Consider the following 18,327-nt stretch of genomic DNA (forward strand, 5'->3'; position numbering starts at 1 on the left):
CACCGAAGTCTTTACACACATGCAGTGATGTCATATACTGTAGCTCCGCCCATAATCATAAATATGAAACTGTTCCTAAACCATCCATGATGAGTGAGTAATTAGTGTAAGAAACTTTTAGAATGTGTGTAGTTTTGTTTAGTTCCTTAATTTTATGAAAAGAGCAGTGGCAAATATCAAGTTATCACAGTTTATACAATTGAAGTTTGTTTGAAAAGGCACACACTAAACATGATTCAGTTCAATTTGCCTTGATTTCCAGGATCGGTAAAACAATAAAACATATAAGGGCTTTCTAGTAGCTAAAAATAAATTATGAAGGCGTGGTAAAAAAAAAAAAGATTGGTAGTTGTTTTTAAAATCAACCCCATAGAGATAAAATGCTGACCGTTGTCTGGCCACTGTACGAGTGCACACTCACGTCACGACCCTGAAGCGCGAATCTCAGACATTTAAATTTCAACGGATATTTTGGCGGTCCGTCTGAGGGAAATCTGAATTTACCCGCTCTTTCTTACTAAAGAAAGAGCTCACAGGAGGATAAAACATATAGGTCTATCTATAAACATTCAGATATGCTAACAGTCGCTATAGTGTGCAGTGCTTTTTGTTTGCTCTGGATGGTGTGTGAGGCTCAGTGTGGATATGAAGAGATGAAGGGTGTTTTCTGGTCCATATACCGCTAGGTGGCGGTGGCGCTAATACACTGTTTAGTAGTTTAATATCCACGGTAAATGAAACAAAGAGGCAGCAGCTCACCCTCACTTTTGAATAGTGCTCAGATATTGAGTTTCATCACAGAAATCTATCAGCTAAAGAAAGAGAAGGCGTCACTGGAGGTAAAGATGATGGAGACAAACCAGAAACTAAAGGGATCGAGAGGTTTGTACATGATAAAGATTCACTTCATCCTTTAATACCTGAATTACCTAAAACTCTGTGTTTGTCTTTACCTCGTTTCTTTTTCTTTCTTTCTGCTGAGTAAAGTAATCAAACTGATTCATTGATTCGATTCTTACAATTAAAATATCTTGATATGACTGCAGATTCTGACTGCAATGTATGTTTATGTACTATAAAGTGTATTAGTGTATTTAGTGTATTACGAGAACAACGAGAAGCTTCTAGCATTCCTGTCAGACATAGTGACTGAGAACGGCTCCATGGTCTCTACTGCTATTTTGACATATCTAAAAATGTTACATCCAGTCTGCTTACAGTTTATTAATCTTTAAAATTGTCTCCTTCAGAGAAACAGTTGTTATATAAATTGATATTGATTTTTTATATTTAAATATATAAAAGTCGCTGTGATTCTGTGTTCCTCAGGAGCTGAAAGAGGTTTGAGTGTGTGTGACTGATGGACAGGATTCAGTGGAGCGTCAGAGATCAACTCTCTGAACACACAGAGATCCAGAGACACACAGGACTCACTTTACTCTGTTACACTGACACTCAGGAGTGTGTGTGTGTGTGTGTGACAGTCATGGATCCACCGATCAAACCTGCACAGAGTCTCTGGGTTCAGACTAACGCTGGAGAACAGCAGATGCTGCAGACGCCACTGAAGATGATGAAGATGAGGAGAGAAACCACTGAGGAAGAATAGAGCGATGATGAAAATGAGGATGATAATTGTATTCATTCAGGTATGTTTCTTCATTTTATTACCTTTTCATAATATTTTACATTTGTAATTACAGAACCTTTAACAAGAAAGATGGTTTCTCTTGAGTCAAAGACAACAATTTAAAAAAAGGCTAAAAAGTGTGATTTTTATTGTAGCTTCAAAAGTTCTCGGTCCCATTTTAATGTGCACTTTTTATTTGTGATTATTATTTTAAGCTACAGCAGTTCTGCAGGAGAACTGACTCTGTGTTATGAAGCGCAGACATTTAACAACGCATAACTAGTGTTATCTAGACACAGCACGTAAAAGCACATGATGATTTTTCAGATTTTTCTCAGTGTTATTCTGCCTAACTCAAGCCGCATCTACTGCCTTCTGCCATCTCTCACATTTCAAAATTAATAGATACAGACAAATATAAATGATGCCTACGTATGAGTTTCTTTACAAAATCTAGAACTTCCCAGAGAAGATGTGAGATGATTTGCAGTGCTAAAATTAATGTGCTCACAGACTGTAAAACGAGACGTAAGAACACATTTCATGGCATCTCTGTCTTTGCTTAAGATTACCTTATTGGGTGACAGTAAAGTGCAATGTTTTTTGAGGAGAAGAATCTGCAGGTTTATCGAGCTATAAGATTTAAGTATTGTTTTTTTATGTTAAATCTTTTTAAATAACTCCAAAAACGTACACATTGGGACTTTTATAAGCGGGTAAAGTATTCATTAGTCTTCATCATAGAATTTATGAAATTCTTTTAACAAATTAGAAACGATTCTAGTGCCGGTAAAATCATAGAAAAGAAAGAAAGCTCGCATGAGGATAAACCATGCTTAAACATACATGAAATAGATATGCTCCTGAAATCAGCTGAGAATGAACACTGGAGAGAAGCCGCACACAATCTGTGTCGGAGGAGTTTAGCACATAAAGAAATCAGTTTTACATGATCGTTCACACTGGAGCGAAGCCGTTCACGGGCCGTCAGTGTGGCGTTTCACTCAGATAGAGTCACGCTTTTTAATATCATTGAGTCGTAACAGTAATAAAACTATTACTGGACTACACTAAATTGTGTTCCCATTAAAACTGAATAATTAACAATGGGAACAAACTATTTTTCTCAGCTGATGAAGAATATAAAGATCATGGAGGAGCTTATAGGATCGGCTACGTTAAAAATGACAATTTTTGTAAATTCTAATGAAAGCCACTAATGACCATCACTAATGATCGAATGACTCTTTTCCCCCTTTTACCTCGAGGCACTCGGAGGATTCTTGAGTAAATAAAAATGATGCAAATTGGAGGGTGTGTGAGATATGAATAAATAGTAGAGCCTAATAATGTGTTATCTACGGTGGGCGAGAGAGCTCAACGTGCAGCAACTGAAGAAAAAACATGCAAATAAAAAAAACGCGCTGCAAATAACATAGACCACAACGGAAATGTTTCCAGGGGAAACCAAATAAGTGACGAACCCGGCTGGGACGTCCTTATTGCTCGTCAGCATCCCTATGCCCGGCTCCCTTCGAAGGGCAGACGGCAGAGCTCTTGAAGTGGGACTTTGGAGTGAGCAGGGCACTAGTGTGCCATTATGTATCCGTTTGGAACGCACTTAATGAAGGGAGCAACGAAAAACAACGTAATTTCCTCATTATTTTCACTTGGGATGTTCCCATGACAACGAAGCACGGTGTCCATCAGCTGCTGTTCTTACGGTTCTTACTGTTAACATAACGGTTGCAAATAAATATATTATTTTTTACAAAAAAGCTTTTAAAATATGCGTTATATATCTGTGTGTGAGTGTCTCAACTTTAAAGCTTTGGACCCTACATTACCTAACATTTCTTATGAAACTTTTCTTAAACATAACATGAAAAAAATTGTATAGTGTAACTGATGTATAGATTAATATATTTCCCTCATGTTCGTTTTCTCTATCTTTTTTATTTATTTATTTTAGTTTTCAGCTCATTGTTCTTTTCTCATTTGTATTCTGATGACATTGAACATATTGTTAATACATTTTGTGTATTGTATACAAGTTGCATGTCATAAAAATGTAATCTCTGTATGTTTTGCAACAACACCAACAACAACAACAAAAGTTAAAAGAAATCAAATAAAATAAAGCAGGCTTTTGAGCAATAAGGACGTCCCAGCCGGGTTCCTCACTTATTTGGTTCCCCTGGAAACAATTGCGTTGTGGTCTGTGTTATTTGCAGCGTGTTTCTGTATTTGGTTGTGTTGTGAGTATTAGGAGCACACGTGAGTTGTGAAAATGATGAAGATGTTTTCTTAATATGTGGTTGTTTTTTTCTATTTGCATGTGCTTTCTTTTGCAGCACGTTGAGCTCTCTCGGCCACCGTAGTTATCAGCACAAGGAAGACACAAGTTTAATAAAACATTTATTAACAAAACGGTAACCTAGAACCTTATTTGAAAGCACGATATATCGGCCAACATATCGGTATCGGCCGATATATGTTCATTTTTAATTTGATCGTTATCTGTCCAATAAGAAAATCTGTCCGATAAATAATGTATTATTTCCTTCAGCTGAGATTCTTCAGATACACACTGTTCACCATGATGGTTTTGAATTGATTGAAATATGATTGTAATCACTTCAACAACAAAAAAAAGGTTCAGTGCAACATGTGCAGCACAAGTCTGTCAAATCGGCTGCATAAAATTAAAATGAGAACATCATAATTGTGTTTGGAACATGGCTTTTAATGGTGAGACTTTTGTTCTTGTAATCAGGTAAAAATTAAATAAAAAATTGGATTTGGATTTATCGGCCAATATATCAGCTATTGGCTTTTAAATACAAAGAATAAATCGGTTATCGTATCGGACAAAATGTTCATATCGGTGCAAATTGGAGGGTGTGTGAGATATTAATAAATAGTAGAGCTTAATAATGTGTTATCAGCACAAGGAAGACACAAGTTTAATGCAACTTTTATTAACAAATCGATAACCAAGGACCTTATTTCACATAAGCCCCAGAGGCCTGTTGCAGAAAGGCTACCCGTATTTTTGAGATTAGTTTGAGCAAACTCTGGTTTTCTGCACATTTTTTTAGTCCTCATGAGGAAAACGGCACATAAATCATACAGAATTATGTTTTGTTTTTGGTTTTCTGTGAGGGTTGTGGGACAGAATATACAGGTTGTACAGTATAAAAATCATATTTATATGAAAAGTTTCCATAAATCATGAAAACTCAATGAGTGTGTCCCCTGGTCTGAGATTGACAGCGCAGACTTCATCATACAGTAAACACATCCCATCATTCCTCGCTCACTCACTGACCACAACACACACACACACTGGTTTTCACTCATCCTTCCTGTCAATATTACGTTTTCTGTCTCTTTCAGTTTTGATTTGGCAGCGGTTAATGACAGTGATGTTGGACTGATAACGGATCTGATAACCATCAACGCCGGTCAGATTTGGTCAGTGCTCACACACACACACACACACACATACATCATTAATAAAAACAGATTTAATTAACATTTTAATGAAGACATTTCAGATTCAGTTTGTTCAGGTATGAGTTTAAGATCTCAGATTCTAGTTTTTAATGAGTGCTATTTCTAAGTAAAACAATTCTAACTACAGGTTTTTCAAAAACACATTCAGCATTTAAAAGTACTAGTGCAAAAAATGCCCGTGCAAAATCAGTTTTTGTGTGTGTTTTTAGTAATTGTTGGTTTGGTGTGTTTGAGTGCTCAAGCACAAGTTCAGTGACATTTTTTTTTGTGCATGGTAGAAAGCACACAGTGAACTCCGAGAAAACGCTGTGCTTGAGTAAACAGTTTGTGAATAGGCTACTACAAATGATGCCCGTGAAAGAGACTGTGAACGCATTGAATAGGATATGTTTAGTTGGTGAATAGCATAGGCTACTATTACACAGTAGCGATAACGTTAAAGCGCACCAGAATGAAATATAATATTCAGAAGTAAACAGCATAGCTGACTTATAGATTCAGTTTACATCCACAAATGAATAAGCGTGTCGATTCAGGGAGCAGTGCAAAATGCCCGTGCAAAATCAGTTTTTGTGTGTGTTTTTAGTAATTGTTGATTTCTTGGTAAAGAAAACACATTTTTACTCAAATTAATCAAAATGGATTTATCACGTTTTGGATCCAAACTATAATATTCAGAAGTAAACAGTGTAGCTGACAGATTGTCAGAATGTTTATTTTTAAACCACAACCTTCTTGGGGCTTCTTTGACCGATACAACCCTCTAATGTCAGATTGTTTATTTTTAAACCACAACCTTTTAAAAATGATATATTTAACGATATCTTTAGCATTTCTCATCCAAACAACGTCAAATTTGGCACTGCACTTACTCGTGACCGTAGTGAGACACCTGTCAAGTTTGAAATCCATCGGACTAACGGTTCAAGAGATATGTGGTTAACAGACACACACACAGACACACAGACAGACAGACGTTTCTGTAATTTATAGAGAGATGTTAACTAATCTGTTATGTGTGCATATAAATTGTATTGTGTTAACTCGTTTATCACATTAACAATATGGTCAATCTAGCAATTGTGAAGTAATGTGAGCAGTATTTTATTAATCTTGATTAAAATTAATTGATGAATGTAGGGGAGAGCGGGGCACAAACTAACGCAGGGCGAGTTTTAACACACATGGTTTCAATACTTCCACACATGCAGCACGACGAAACTTAGTGAATTTACTTGTTGCCATATCAACACTATATATAGAAATAGTGCCAATCTTAAAGGTATAGCGGAGGATTTTCTTTTTCCGGGTGGGTAGTGTAAACTATTGGTCCACCTAAGTGTCAATCATTCTGGTGATATGTTTACGTAAGGCCGTCGTACGTGCTCGTCCCTTAGTTTTCGCTTTCTGCGCATGCGCACTTTCAGGTGTTTATGTGTGGTGGTGAGCTAGAGCTACGGTTTAAGCCATTCATTGAAGCTCGCCGTTTCACCGGGTCCTTTGAAAATGTCTGAGGGTCGCAAGAGAAAAAGTTTGTACGAACTGTATGAGAAGAAGAGAAAGGCCTCAGAAGAGAGAAACAAGATCAGAGTGTTTTTGGGAGATTGTTTCACACGATGGCGTGCGCTGAAAACACAGGTTGGGCTTCCCACTGATGCCTCAGTCGCGAAGTTTCTACTCGACAGGTAAAGTTTGGCATGCTATTTGGAGAAAACGTGCAAATCTTCTTTTGGAAAGTAATCTTGTATGAGTGATGCCGACAGCTACTTGTAAACAGAGCGTGCACAAGGAGAACCTCGCACACGTTTAATAGGCGTTCCCTCTCGGGAGCAGGTAGTGTGTTGCGCATGTGCATTTTTTTAAAAAGTGGAGAGGGCGGTTCTTATCTAAAATTCGGAAAGATCCTCCGCTATACCTTTAAAACATCTTTGGAAGATATCACTAGGCGCATTTCCATTACAGATTTGCACTAAACTTTTGCGTTTTTTTTTTAAATGTCGACATAAAACTATTGCGAAATGACACCGTTTCAATTAACAGATCTTATGCGACTAAAACTTATTTTTTTCCTCTCGCGATAAGTAAAATCACTCCAGAAACCATGGCAATGGACGTTGGTAGGTTTATGTACTATAGCCTATCCCAGCCACTGCACTGGCCATTATTATTAATCGAAGGAGACGTATGTGTGTTTTCCAAGCATTAATGGTAAGGAACGACCCTTATTATACTTGTGAGCGGCACATATGAGGAGTTTCTGGGTGTTTCTCCCTCATTTCTGCGTCAAGCTCTTGATTGTGGCATTTATTTGAGGTTTAGAATCCATTATTCCTGTAAGTCAAGTCAAGTCAAGTCAACTTTATTTATATAGCGCTTTTCACAATACAGATTGTATCAAAGCAGCTTCACAGTATTAAATTAAAATAGTACATCAGTGTTTGTTTCTAGTGTAAAACGTCCACGTTTAGTAATGCTGATCAATAGTATTGTTGATTGATTAATTAAATTAAGTATCCCCAACTGAGCAAGCCAAAGGCAACAGTGGCAAGGAACCGAAAAACTCCATCAGGTGACCTAATGGAGAAAAAAAAAAACCTTGGGAGAACCCAGGCTCAGTCGGGGGCCAGTTCTCCTCTGGCATTTATGACCTAGAGACCGGATTTAACTGTAAGATTAAAAATATTATATGAATGCCTGGCTGAAGAGATGCGTCTTTAATCTAGTTTTAAACTGGGAGAGCGAGTCTGAGCAACGAACAGTATCAGGAAGGCTATTCCAGAGTTTTGGAGCTAAATGTGAAAATGATCTCCCTCCTTTGGTTGATCTGGATATCCTAGGTATGACCAAAAGCCTCGAATTTAGTGATCTTAAAGAGCGCGATGGATTATAGGGCGATAGAATATCCGTTAAATAAACTGGAGCTAAGCCGTTTAGGGCTTTATAAGTCAGTAGCAATACCTTGTAATTAATACGGAACTTTATAGGTAGCCAATGTAGTGATGATAAAATTGGTGTTATATGGTCAAATTTTCTTGATCTAGTTAGAACTCTAGCGGCTGCATTTTGGACTAACTGTAGCTTGTTTATTGAGGATGCAGGACAACCGGCTAATAAAGCATTACAGTAATTCTAGTCTCGAGGTCATGAACGCATGAACTAACTTTTCTGCATCAGAAACAGATAGCATATTACGTAGCTTAGCAATGTTTCTAAGGTGGAAAAAGGCTGTTTTTGTAACATATGAAATACGATTTTCAAAAGACAGGTTGCAGTCAAGTATAACGCCCAGGTCTTTTACTGTAGAGGATAAAGTAACACATCCTACTATGTTAAAGTTGTATTGTGAGAGGTTTTGTGGGCGTTTTTTTGAACCGATAAGTATTACCTCTGTCTTGTCTGGATTTAATAAAAGAAAATTGCACGTCATCCAATCTTTTATATCTTTAACACACTCTGTCAATTTGGATAATTTAGCGTTTTCATCCGGCCGTGATGAAATATATATTTGAGTGTCATCAGCATAACAATGGAAACTAATTCCATGTTTCCTTATAATATTTCCAAGTGGCAGCATATATATTGAGAATAATAGAGGGCCTAACACAGATCCCTGCGGCACTCCATAGTTTACTGGAGTTATGATCGATTTTTCTCCATTTAAATAGACAAAATGGTAGCGGTCAGATAAGTATGATCTGAACCAGCTTAATGCTTGTCCTTGAACACCAGTATAATTTTGTAGTCGATCTAAGAGTATTGTGTGATCTATAGTATCGAACGCAGCACTAAGATCAAGTAAAACTAGTATTGAGATACAGCCTTGGTCAGAAGCTAATAGTAAATCATTTGTGATTTTAACAAGCGCAGTTTCAGTGCTATGGTGCGGCCTGAATCCTGACTGAAACTTTTCATAGATGTCATTTTCTTGTAAGAAAGAGCCTAGTTGGGCGGACACAACTTTTTCTAGTATTTTAGACGTAAAAGGAAGATTTGAAATGGGTCTATAATTTGCTAGGTTATTTAGGTCTAATTGTGGTTTCTTAACCTGTTAAGCTGCAACCCCACTTTTGAAAAATCCCCAGAAATGACATACCCAAACTGAAACAGATACAGTTTATGAACCCTTTGTACTAAAAGCACAAGTATGATCTCATTTGAAAGCTGACACCTGGCAGTTTATTGTAAATGTAGAATTAATTATTGTCATAATGAAAAAAATAGTTATAAATAGCTTCAAAGTTTTGTAAAGTTATTAGAAATTAATTTTTATGAAACATCCTTATGAAAATAAAATTGAAGTTGGCACTGTAGCAATCTAGAAATGCACTACAGCTAAAGCCACATGTCTAAACATTTTATGTTTAAAATCTGAAGATAATAAGTCCAAAACTCTGTATTTAGTTAAATGTTTTTCAAGACCATGTCAAATTACTTTATTTTGATTTGACTCTAAAATGCAACTGATGTTTATTGCCATCTTCTAAGCTATCCAGTATATTGTCTCTATTGTTTTTTGTGATGCAGACGAGCCCCATTCAGTCTCAGTCTCCCCTGCACACATTCACACCTCTCCAGCCTGGTTATGGCTCTAAATATGCATTTCTTTTGTCTGCATTATAGTTACTAACGACTGGCTATTCACAGGCTATTCATAGGGTTTCAGTCCCTAATTTATTTTCTCAAAGTTCACCTCACATTTTAAACTCTATCAAATGCATTTCTTGAATAAAGAAACATTTCAGTAAGCATTCAAAAAATCATAAAAGTATAACTTCTAGGTGGCAGGTGCACCTAGGGCTAGCTAGCATGTTAGCTTAGCACACCATCAATACACGACAATTTATGAGATTAAAACCATGTTTGTGCTCCAAACTTACTTTATAACGCAAGTGAGTATTTTAAATAATCTTCTGTGATCTAATTTGGCTTCAGATAAAAAAATCAGACAGAAAATATACTATTGATATAGGATTCTGCACAATGATAGTCTATATAGATTAGCATTACATTATAAATATAATCTATTCATGGCTGGCATGGCTTGAAAAACACAGGTAACTCAAATATCATTGCAAACATGTTTATTGTCTTCAAAACGTCTGTATCTGCATGTTACAGCGCGATCTCTGATAGCTGTGTGTGTATCAGTGACGTCCTGGAATGTCACATGATTATGGCTCTTCTTCATGTTCCATATATGGACTATTATTGTGCATAATAGCGCCCTCAGGCTATTGGTATGAATTGAAAACACAGTATCAGAGTATTCAAGCGCTCATAATGATTACATCGACGCATTTGGGTATAAATTCAATAAATATTATTCCTGTCTATAGAAATCTGATGTAAATCTAGTCAAGTCAAGTCAAGTCATCTTCATTAATATAGCGCTTTTAACAATGTAGATTGTCTCAAAGCAGCTTTACAGAGATAAATGTATAATTTAACGTAAGATTGTTTTGGCTTTATAGCGGTTCTTTAATAAAGTTATTTTCCAGCTAAAGTTGGTTTTGATTGATTCGCTTCCGTCGCAACGATCATTTGTTATTAAATTAGGGGCCGCCAAGACGACACCATTCTCTCTACACAAACTTTAAACGCGATCCTGTGAGAAACGCTGATGGCGTTCAGATGCGCATTAAGAACGGGTTCAATAGTTATGTGCGTTTGAATATATGTGTGCAGGTTTGGAATTCCCTACAAACCAAGCCTAAACAAATTACTGGTGTTTCCTTGTAGTTTTAATTCAGAATTTTATTTTATTTTATCAATTCGGGGTAGATACGCAAATTGAGTTTTCCCGACGACGCTTTATCTGTAGAGTGGGAAAGGGATCCTCCATAGGGAGAGACTAGTTGGCACTTCAGCACTGCGTTGTCATCGGGTCCAGGCGAAGGGCCTTCGTCAGATCTGGAAACGGCCTGGATCCGGCTGGCTGCGGGAAAACCTCGGGATAAACACAGACACTAAAATTAGCGTAGATGCCATTCTTCTCATGATGTAACAAGTACATCAGGATTTATGGGAAGTGTTCCCGGTTCCAGCTGACCTAATCTATGCAGCCTAATATTGAATTATAGAAGTCTATAATGCATTATGTGAATGCTAGGTCAAAGAGATGTGTCTTTAATCTAGATTTGAACCATGGGCGTAGGTTTAGGGGGGGACGCTAGGTACTAGTCCCAATCAATATTTTGAGATGACAAATTTGTCCCCACCAATATTTAGCAAGCTCCTTTGAACTGCTATTTGGATCTTTGCGCTGCTATTTGGATCGATTCCAACGGCCAAAACAACGACAGTTCAAGAAACGCCGTAATTTGATTGGCGGCGGTGTATCTGACAGGCTACACGCGCGGGCCGGGACTACTTTTGTGCTTGCACTGGCAGCGAGCGGGTGGTGTGTGTGTGTGTGTGTGTGTGTGTGTGTGTGTGTGTGTGTGTGTGTGTGTGTGTGTGTGTGCGCGCGCGCGTGTCGACGACGCCGACGGTAAGTTACCAGGGCTGTCTCTCTGCCACATATAAAGGCCAGAGTAAAACATTTTAATATTCCGTTTTTTGCCACTTTTTGTACTTTGTAGATAGATCAGCTATGCCACCCAAGAAGAAGAAAGGGGACATACGAAGCTTTTTCATAAAGCAGAGTGTAAGTAGGCAAAATAACTAGTCACACAAATAAACTAGCAGTAGTAGTGACTGGCCGGGCTTTCAAATGCAGATTCTACTGTGGAAAATAGTATTGGTGATAGTATGTGTTACCCAGGATGTTGTTACAGTTAAACCTAGCAGCAGCAATCTTTCAACTAAGGTTAAGAGTATTGATTAGGCTGTGCAGCACAGCACTGATAGACTCATAGAAGTCGCGCTATCATGATAGAATGCTACGTTAGCAAGTCACTGAATGTTAATTAGCTGACCTTAACTTAGAATCTTGCAGTCAACATAAACAGTGGATCTGAGACATTTTTCGTTTCTACATTCTATTTATGTAATGTATGTAATGTATTTGTGAGTGAGTGTAGCCTAAGAATTTAATATTTAAGAATAGAATATATCAATAGAATTTGATATAGAATAGTAAATACAATTTTAGTATTAATGGAATACTGTAATCATGGATAATAATAATAATAATAATAATAGATATTAATAATGGATTTGTTGTGTTGAATGCATACTATGATACGTGTGTATTTTATTCATTTGTTCATTATTTAATAATTTATGTTAATAAAACGTTTGGTTGTTCAGCATTACACAGTCTCAGGTTTTTATTTTTATTTTTTGAGAGTGCATTTTTGAGATTATACAGTTATACTAGCTCTTTAGGGACAGCATACAGGATGGTGTATTGGGGTCAGGATACAATATAATGAGATGAAGTAGATTCACTTCTGTATTGTGATATTCTGTATTGCCAACAGTCTGAAATCGCTATTAAAGCACTGGTATCTTACAACAAAATAATTCCAGGGGGAGGGGGAGGGGGGATGTCCCCACCAAAGCTGAGGCCAAACCTACGCCCTTGATTTGAACTGACAGAGTGTGTCTGCTTCCCGGACAATGTTAGGAAGACTGTTCCAAAGTTTTGGTGCTAAATAGGAGAAGGATCTACCGCCAGCAGTCGATTTTGATATTCTAGGTATTATCAACTGGCCGGAATTTTGAGATCGCAATATACGTGAAGGAGTATAATGCGTTAAGAGCTCGCTCAAGTACTGCGGAGCTAAACCATTTAGTGCTTTGTAAGTAATCAGCAATATTTTAAAATTGATGCGATGTTTAATAGGGAGCCAGTGCAGTTTTGACAGAACTGGGCTAATATGGTCATACTTCCTGGTTCTGGTAAGAACTCGAGCTGCTGCGTTTTGAACTAGCTGTAGTTTGTTTATTAAGCGTGCAGGGCAACCACCCAGTAGAGCATTACAATAATCAGGCTTGATGTCATGAAAGCATGAACTAATTGTTCCGCATTTGTCAATGAGAGCATATGACGTAATTTAGATATATTTTTAAGATGGAAAAATGCGGTTTTACAGATACTAGACACGTGACTTTCAAATGAAAGATTGGTATCAAAGAGCACACCCAGGTTCCTAACCGACGACGAAGACTTAAATTTTTTTTTTTTTAATTAATCAGCTATGCATTCTGTTAATTTAGTGAATTGGTAAGTTTCGTTAGGTTTTGAAGAAATATAGAGCTGAGTATCGTCGGCATAACAGTGGAAGCTAATTACATGTTTCCTAATGATATCTCCTAATGGTAGCATGTACAGAGTGAACAGCAACGGTCCTAGTACTGAGCCTTGTGGTACACCATACTGAACTTGTGATTGATAAGACATCTCTTCATTTACTGCTCCAAACTGATAACGGTCAGATAAGTATGATTTAAACCATGCTAGTGCAATTCCACTAATGCCAACATAGTTTTCTAGTCTATTTATTAAATCTATGAGAATCTATCAATATTTCTCCAAATATGCACATTTTTGAGCTAAAAGCCCTGAAGGACGTTGTTTTGTGTATCGCTGTCATGACGACAGCACAGGAGTTTTTTATGAATGAAAGCGGCTGACGCGCATAATTCATATTAAAGGTATCGACTCATTTTTTCATTTCATAACTCCTGACACAAATTAAGAAATAACTGTCGCTATAAGTTTCTCAGAATACAATAGTGGTCAAATACTGAAACTTGAGTCTTATATCTTTTTAATGATGTATAGTTTGTCAAGGCATAACATTAAATCTGATAGTAACTTTGAACTATATATAAAAAAAACCCGCTTCAGTGCGCCCGCGCACTGGCAACGGTTAACAGGTTAATGAGTGGTTTTATAACTGCCAGTTTAAATGTTCTTGGAACATGACCTAAAGATAAAGATGAGTTAATAATATTGAGGAGAGGCTCTTCCACTATAGGTAACACTTCTTTCAGTAGTTTAGTTGGTATAGGATCTAATAAACATGTTGTTGTTTTAGAGGAAGTGATAAGTTTATTTAACTCTATTTGTTCTATAGTTGTAAAGCACTGTAATTGTTCTTGCGGGGTGATAATCGAGGCTGAGTTATAAGGCGCGATTGAGGATTGAACGTTTACAATTGTGGTTCTGATGTTTTCTATTTTCTCAGTGAAAAAATTCATGAAATCATTAATACTAAACTGTAACGGAATATTTTGTTCAGGTGACACCTGTTTATTTGTTAGTCTAGCCATGGTGTTAAATAAAAACCTAGGATTGTTTTGGTTATTTTCTATTAGTTTGCGGAGGTGCTCAGCCCTGGCTGCTTTTAGGGCCTTTTACTGTCTTTCCACGCGATTCTAAAAACCTCTAAATTAGTTTGTTTCCATTTACGCTCTAAATTACGTGTTTCTCTCTTTAGAACACGCGTAGTATTGTTGTACCATGGTGCTTTAATTTTCTCTCTGACCTTTTTTAGTCTAATAGGTGCAACAATATCCAATTTTCCAGAGAGAATGGTGCTCATAGTGCTGGTTAGTTCCTCTAGTTCATCTGTTTGTTTGGGTTCACTGAGCAGCTGAGACAGATCCGATAAGCAATTTGAAAAATTATCTATGAAGTTGGGCTGTCAACTTTAGTCGTTTAGTCGACTAATCGGTCGATGCCATCTTGGTCGACTGACATTCTCATTGGTCGACCAGTTGCATAATTTTTTTTTTTTTTTTTTTTCACCAGTAAAGAAATTTTCATTGATTTACTCCTTGATATTTATTCCTTTATAAGCAGTTATATATTACTGTATTCTAAATATAATTAGCCTATGTTTTATCCCCAACTTTAAATGCTTTAATTCAGGCTATTTTGTAACAGCGCCACAGTTAGCGCATCACGTAGAACACTCGGGAACCGCACCTGTTGGCTGCACTGCTGCTTCGCGCTCAGTAACGAATGTAGGTAGTTTTGCTGTATTCATTCAGTTAGAACCAGTAGCCTACTTAAAATAATTTGTAAACTGGGAGGTCCCGGAGCGCAAAGGGAAGGGTGGATCCGGCGACTCAAAACGGGGTTGGAGGTAACGGAACAAGTAAGGAATAATTGACGACAGGCCGTTGAATTATTAGAAAAATAATGCACACCCGAGGTGGTAATGCGGTCGCGACGCGAAGCGGAGTTATTGAATTGTTTAAATTATTAAATTGAACAAGCGCAACATTCAGCATTCAATCAAATATTTTAAAAGATGTAGGCTATTATTAATAATAATGTTATTTCAACATAATATCTCGTTATTTCGACATAATATGTGTGCGTGCAACAAGCTAGATGTGAATTTGTAAATCCGGTGACGAGTGCATTGATTTTTATTAATAAACTAGTGTTTTCTGTCGGCTGCAAATATGAAGTTGACGATCGCCATCTCCGTAGTGAACGAGCCTACAGAGAGAAATGCACATAGTGGATCATACTCAGCCTATTTCTTTTTTCTTTTTTAATTATTTCGTTTAAAGACATTTCAAGCTTTGTGTATTTGATGTATTTCTCATGTCTGTGTGAGGCATACACTTAGTTTCGTTAAGTTAGGATGAGATGCGCTCCAGTTAACGTGCAATGTGACCGCGCGGGCGCCCGATTTTGTCTGTTATACCGTATTTGCTTCTTATTTATTACAAAACAAAACGAAAATAAACCTATAGGCCTTCCTTCTATACAGCCTATTATTAGGATTGTTTTTTAGGCTATTTGGGTTTTTTTTGTGTGTTTGTTTTAAAACGCCTAGATCGGCTGGACAAAAGTTAACCCATTTGAAAGTAAAGAAGAATATACAGCCTGTATAAACGAGAGCTTTTGTTAGGATTTTTCATTATTTGGCAGTTTTAGCAGTTATATTTTTTTGTAGCGTGTGGTGTGGTCAGGTGCGCGATTGTGACTGTCACTATAGACCTAGGACAGAGCTCCTCACTTTGCAGTTAAAAAAAATCACTTAATTTTCAAAGAATTGTAGGCCTGTTATTATTATTATGGTTTTATGTATTATTGATTTTTTTCCCGTTGTTTTATAATTGCTCTATGACAATTGTTTAATAAATGGTTAATCAAAATGCAAAACAGCGGGGGTTTTTTTTTTTTTTTTTTTTTTTTTTTTGTCGACTAATCGTTGCGCAGGACCTGACTTTGGTCGACTAAGAATTTCTTTGGTTGACTACAGCCCTACTATGGTGGATGGAAGGATTGTTCTGCCTAATCGATAACGCGGCGCAGCATGATATACTACAGGCGTACGTAATATGCAAGTTACCATGTCATGGTCAGTTACATCATCACTTTGTGGAATGATATCTATATCGGTTGGATCGGTTCCATGTGATATAATTAAATCGAGTGTATGATTAAAACGATGAGTTGGTCCGGTAACGTTTTGCTTAACCCCAAATGAGTTTAATAAATCTATAAACGCAGCCCCTAACGCATCATTTTGATTATCTATGTGTATGTTAAAATCTCCAACAATTAATGCTTTATCGACATTGACCAATAGGTCTGAGAGAAAATCTGCAAACTCTTTTAGGAAATCAGCGTAAGGCCCAGGCGGTCTATATACGGTAGCCAAGGCTAGAGATAATAGGGATGTTTTTCTAGCATCTAAGAGCGTAACATTTAGTACAAGTACTTCAAACGAAATAAACTTATAACCCGTTTTCTGAGTAACACTAAGAAAATCTCTATAGATTGTTGCAATACCGCCGCCACGACCAATCAGACGGGGCTCATGCTTATAGGAGTATCCTGATGGAGTAGACTCATTTAGACCGAAATAATTATTTGGTTTAAGCCAGGTTTCAGTAAGGCAAAGTACATCGAAGCTATTATCTGTGACTATTTCATTTACAATAACTGCCTTAGGTGTGAGTGATCTAATGTTTAGAAGACCTAGCTTTAGAAATTGTTTTTGTTTACTAATAGCAACATTTTCTGTTTTAATAACAATTAGATTTTTCCTAGATCCTGCAGTAGATTTATTATTTGATCTCACTAAACGAGGAATAGACACAATTTCTATGCAATGTTCTACACTAGTATTTATATCAGTTAATTTGGTGCAGCAGAGACTATGATTTGGACTTTTGGTTACTAGTCAAAAGGTATTTAACATTTTGGAGATGTTATCTGACAGAAGATCCGATCCGAATCTGCTTGGGTGTAAGCCATCAGCACGGTAAAGCCTAGGACGCTCCCAAAACAGATTCCAATTATTTACAAAGAGCAGTTTCTGCTCATTGCACCATGACGTTAACCATTCATTTAGCGCGAATAATCTACTAAACTTTTCATGTCCTAGACGGTACGTGGGAAGCGGTCCTGTCACAATGATCGTTATATCAGGCGATGTGCTGCGTACCGTATCGATCAGATTCCTGAAGTCTTTCTTCAGAACCTCCGTCTGGCGCAGCCTGATGTTGTTCACTCCCGCGTGCAAGACCACAGTTCCGACGCGCACGTCACCGTTCAGAATCTCGGGTATGTGAGCAGCGATTTCAGAAACACGAGCACCAGGAAAGCAGTGACTGTGCACCTTACTTTTACCTAATGTAGCGTGGACGTGCCGAACGATGGAATCGCCGATGATCACAGCATCGCGTTCTGTTCGCGAAGAGGGGAGAAGCGGTTTTGTGTGGATAACTCGAAAACCGGGAGGGTCGGAGAGAGTCTTGGTCTAGACCTGACTCGCGTCTTCCGCTGTGGAACCATCCAGGCTTCGTGGTGGCGTGTTGGAGCCGGAGTGAACGAGACCATGGCTGATCGCGACCTCGGCGCTCGGGACCGATGCTGAGTAACGCACGGAGTAGACGAGGTCGGAGTCAGCGGGTTAGTAACGTTAATCACTGATTTGTGTGCATCGGCGCGTGATGTTTCAAGAGCTAACCGCCGGTCTATCAGTTCGGCTTGTCTCACTAAAAGGTCGTGGATCTGTTTCTCAACAGCTTCCAGCTCAGACTGCACCGCGTGCAGCTCAAATGTGTCCTCACCTGCACCAAAAGGTAGACTACTTACATCTGATATATTCGCCATTTTAACAGATGGACAGTAAGTTAGCAACGACGCTACCAGTGATGCTATCAATATTAATACTAATTTATGACTGAAGTCTTGGATATAATCCGTTTTTTTAGTGGTACGGGTGTAGAGTAGACGCACGATAGGCAAAAAATGT

Source organism: Squalius cephalus, assembly GCF_949319135.1.
Source record: "Squalius cephalus genome assembly, chromosome: 18".
NCBI lineage: Eukaryota > Metazoa > Chordata > Actinopteri > Cypriniformes > Leuciscidae > Squalius > Squalius cephalus.